The sequence below is a fragment of the Echinops telfairi genome, unplaced genomic scaffold (assembly GCF_000313985.2).
Source record: "Echinops telfairi isolate 266 unplaced genomic scaffold, ASM31398v2 ScPeMD7_29;HRSCAF=101, whole genome shotgun sequence".
NCBI classification, from domain to species: domain Eukaryota; kingdom Metazoa; phylum Chordata; class Mammalia; order Afrosoricida; family Tenrecidae; genus Echinops; species Echinops telfairi.
Window position 1 is genome coordinate 2,582,069 of NW_022103926.1, and position 5,132 is coordinate 2,587,200.

A 5,132-nucleotide genomic window follows, 5' to 3' on the forward strand; every position below is an offset into this window, starting at 1 on the left:
CGGGGCGCTCAGACAATGGGGTCGCCCGGCAAAGCCCCAGGACTCGCCCAGCAAAGTGGCGAATTGTCGACCGCGCTTCTGCTCTGGGGAGCGTGCCCTCCGCCTCGGTGGGCTTACTCGCGGCGCCCAAGTTAGCCGGCCCTGGGATCTTCCTGAAGGTGAAAGCACCCTGGGAACCCCAAAGTTAGGCTGCTACCCTAGAGACTCCGGCGCTTGCTCGCCCCTCCTTCAGCCGTGCGCGCACAATTGTCCCCCAACCTCCGCGGTCTGAGGTTTCTGGCCCTGGGTCGCGGGCTTCGGTCCGGAGGAGCCCAGACCCCCAGCACCTTGGATTTGGGGGCACTAGAGCTGAGCTGCGCTGAGCGGCGAGACGAGGGGACTGGGAGTCCAGGGAAGACCTGCACTCAGAGGGCGCACGGGCGGCCGGACCGATCCGGTCCGGGAACTCTCGGCACCCCGCTCCAGGCCCAGGCCCTCTGCGGGCGCGAGGTTGGCCTCCTTAACAGATCAATTAAGCTGAAGAGGCCAAGGAACGGAGTTGGGTTGTGATACTAAAATCAATAGGAGTAATTTAATATCTGCCCTGCTCTTTATGAAATATTTATCCCAATAATCTTAGTTAAAATGTTTAAATCTTCCTGATTCCCACAGAGGCGGAAATCTATCTTGCAATTGGAAGTTGGGAATTGAAGTTGGTGGGGATGGGGGAGAGTGGGCATGTGTGTGTAAGGGGAGTGGGGGTGGTGGCTTTAATTTTCTTTAAAATAGTACGAGGCGATTTTGCTGGGGGGGGGGTGTATTTTTAGACGGGAAGAAGAAAGAGGGGAGGGGCTTGCTTTGAAGTGCCCTGGGTATCGCTATTAAATCTAAATAAAATTAAGCATGGTGTATAAAAATGCCTTTCCCCCCCACAAAAGAAAGTGTTTATCGCCCAAGTCTGGCTAGCGTTTGCTAAATTGCGCATGAAATCTGAAATGAAATAAACGGTATAATAAAAACCAACCCCTGAGCCCTTTTTATTTAAAAACCTCAGATTAAGCATTCGACCATCGCGGGCTCCAGTTAAAAAGTTACCACGTCGCCCGCTCGGATTCATAGCTCCCTAGAGTCGCTGGGCAGCTACTGAGAAGACAGACAGTTTAGGGAAAGGTGGGGGCGGGGCGGGGTGAGGGTAGGAGAAAGATACTAAGACACAGTCGAAGAAGCAACCGCCCCCCCTCTCCCCACTGCAAAATAAAATATAATAATAATATCATAAAAATAAAACTCAGGAACTTTAAAACTCAGGGAGCTGGCGCTAGCTCAGGTCCCAGGCCCTTCCCCGAGACTTCCTTGCATGGATGTCGGCAGATTTCCCCCCCCCCCCTTCTCCATTTGAAATTAAAAATGAAAATTACTCCCACCAAAAAATGGGGTCCATAAATAAGCAGCAGGAAGAAGTATTTGTACAGGGCGGTGGAGTTTTAAAAGGATTTTTCTGCAGGATCAGGTTGTTGGTCTGTGATTAAATATTGATTTTGTGTAATTAGTTTTCATGTGAACTATCCTCTTGCTGATAGCTTAGAGGTTTCAGAACTAGAAAAGAAATGGAATTGGACATGGAAATTATTACTTAGCAAAGTGACAGGGCAGAGAGAGAAGACTGAAGCTGGCTGCTTTCCTCACAAAGAACTGGAAGGCCCGGCCTGCAGGATCCAGCGATGCCCAGGGCTCTGGGAGCCAGCAGCAGGGGAGACCTAGAGCCCACAGACAGAAAAGGCAGCCCTGGGTACAGACATGTTGGCCAGGTGGAACCTGTGATGCTAGGTCACATACGTGCTCAGCCCTGCATCTCTGAGCTCATGGGTTGTGGGTGCCTGGGGGCCACCATGTCCAGGAGCTTGAGTCTGGATGGGAAGGTGGTGGATCCAGGACCCTGGGATGGGCAATGGCGGGGGTGGGGGTGGGGGGGCGAGTAGGGAAAGGGCCCATTGGCCTGTAGTCTGGGGAGACCTGAGTTGGGGTGTGCCCAAGGCTAGGACCTGACTTCCACTTCACGGGGTGAGGGGAGCGGGGAGCGTGTCTACAACACACTTAGCCGGGGTCCCTGTGTGCTCCAGGGAGGGGGTGGGGGAGAGTATTTCTGTGGGGCCACTTCTAAGAGCTAGGTCTCCTAGTGGAATGTCTAAAAGGAGGTGCGTTTAGCCAGTTGTGCATCTTGGTCACTTCCCTGTCACTCCATGTGTTGTCGGGTGTGCCTGCACTGTGTGTTCTGCTGGTGGGAGGGGGTCAACAGGGCCATCTGGTTGTGGTTTTGTCTGTTTGTGTCTCATTGTCCTTCCAGAGGTAGATTGCCCAATAAGTGAGGTGAGCATGGGCTTCCTTGGGCTTCCTTGCTAGTCTGTAGTGACCTAGTTCACTTGGAAGACGTGGTGGGAAAGCTGTGAAACTAGTAAGCATAAGGGAGCTCCTGCTTCCCTGGCAGCCTGAGCCCTGGGTACCCTGTGGGGGAGAGTACATGTGAAAAGAGGCTTTGATTCTGCAGGAAGGTGCCAGGGCGCCTCGAGAGAGACAGATGCCCGCCAGACCTAGAAGCAGAATCTTTGCTGCGGTGGAGAAAACATATGAAATTGTTGAGGACAGATGAGTAAGTAAGCACAAGTCAGTGGTGCTTACCTGGTTCTCTGGGCATGTCCCTCCCACTCCCGGGTTTCCACGTGTGTCTGTTTCGGTTCTCCCCTCCTTGGGTGGGGCCTCGTTCTGAGTGCGGCGTGCGAGTCGGCGTGCTGTGGGCGCGGGCGCGGGCGCGGGCGGCTCCAAGGCGCGGGCGTCCCTGCCGAGGCCGAGCCGGGTTTCTTTGGAACAGACACACTGCCCCCTAGCGTCCAGACGAGGTCACCGTCCCCGCCGGCGCAGAGCCCGAGCCAGCAGAGGCGCCCCTGGGCGCACCCTGCATGGCCACCTTCCTCCTGCCTTCCCCTCGGCCCTCCACACGGGGTGTAGGACGGGCCACAGGCGCGGGGGACGAATACACGCAGGCCTGGAGCCCCTGGCGCCTGCACTGGACCAGCTCCCCGTGGGTGGCAAGTGGGGAGAGCCAGGAGTCCCCACCTGCCAGTGGGTCTGAGACCCTGGTGGTCACAGAATCAGCCCTAAAGACAAGGCACAGAAGAGGACCCCCCCCCTCTGAATTTCTCACTCAACAAGAACTCCAAGGTCCAACCACTAGTCCAGGCCCAACCACCAACACAGTTGCATACCTCCAGCACGAGGACACACCCCGCCAGTGCACACTCACACTCCTCCATGGTGAGTGTGAACTCAGCCACACACGCCTGTCAGCACACACACAGTAGTATATCAGCATGAACACATTCACACACCCCTCCACAATGAGTGTGTCCACACAATCATATGCCTCCATAGTGCATGTGTCCGTGCAATTACCTACACAGGGTTCTGTCTGCACATATACGTGTTCACACACTACCATGGTGAGTGTGTGTGTACACACACTCCTCTTCAGCATACACACACACCCCTGCATGTGGGTGGGTCAGCTCACGCACACCCCTCCATAGTGAGTGTGTCAGCACAAACACAGCTGTGTAGTGTTTGTGTCAACACACACAGAGACACTTACCCCTCCATAGTGTGGATAGGCCAGCATGTTACACACACACACATTCACACCTGCTTAGTTGTATCAGCACATGCTCACACACACCTCCCCCATGTGTATATCAGCACAGACACACACACACACACACACACACACACACACACACACACACACACCTACAGAAAGGGTCTGTCTGCGCTGGCTCCCTCTGCGTCAGCCGTATGCTAATCCACACTTTATGTCCCTGGTCCCATGTCATCCTCACAGCAGCTCCCTGTCTGACACCCCACCCATTTTACGCATGGAGGCTCGGACAGGCCAAGTGCCTTTCTTCAGGTCCAGTACTGACCGAGCTGGAACTCCAAACCCACCCGCCTCACGCTGAGGCCTCGCCCTTCACCATGGCCCCCACCAGCAGCATGTGGTCCAAAACCCACACTCACAGTCATCCATTCAGTGCCGATTCACAGCGACCCCACAGGACAAAGTAGCACTGCCCCTGTGGGTTTCCGGGACTGTCACTCTTAAGAGAGTAGAAAGCCTCATCTTTCTCCCATGGAGTGGCTGGCGGGTTCAAACTGCTGATCTAGCAGTTAGTAGTGGCGGGGCACCTCAGAGAGTGGGAAGAGCCAGGTAAGTGCCAAGAAATGTTAGTTTTACCATTGAGACCACTGCTATTCTTGTTGCTATTGTCGCTGTTATTGTGGTATTGCTGTGAGTACTGTGTGTATTTTTCCGGGTGTGAGTCCTCTCCCACACAAACAGAAGAAGGCAGCACACACCTACATCCCTAGTGTCCTCTGCTTCTCTCCCCTCACCCCCATACCCATAATCACAATCACCAGCATCCTCTTGCCCGCACAGAGCCCCAGAGGAAGTAGGGAGTCCAGGCCTGGCCTGAAGGGCATCTGCTCCCCCTACATCTGGCCAGGGAATGACTCCCCCAGCCCTGAGGCAGTGGTGGGAGCCATACAGGCTCCAGCACTGGAGACGTGGATTGCCTTTGCCACTGAAGAGCTATGTGACTTTGGGCAAGACCAGTCCTTCGCTGCTCCTCGGTTTCCCCAGTGGGAAAGGTGAAGGCCGGCCAGTTCACATGAGTCCTGAGACAGGAGACTGTTCATGAAGTCATCGCATGGTAAACCAAGAAGCTGACCCAGCTTCCCTGCCGTCGGGGCTGGCTCACAGTCCACCCTGAGTCGGAGCGGAACTGCTGCAGACGGTGTCCCCGGGCCCACTTTTGATTTTGTTTTTAGACTTTTTTATTGGGAATTGGGTGAAAGCTGACAGAGCAGATTGTCTGTTTTCCGTTCAACAATTCACACACGTTCTGATCCAACTCACCCCCCATCCCACTTCCTCCCTGAGTTTGTTGTCTCCGTCCCTGCTTCTTTCCTAGCCATCTGAACTCCCTCCTAGGGTCAATGCTGCCCTTTGGATCTCAAATGACTCCACAGAGTGCGTGCCTCCCTGGTGTTATTGTTCCCCTTACAGACCTGTCTCTTGTTGGGCTGGAAGTTGAGGGGGGGGC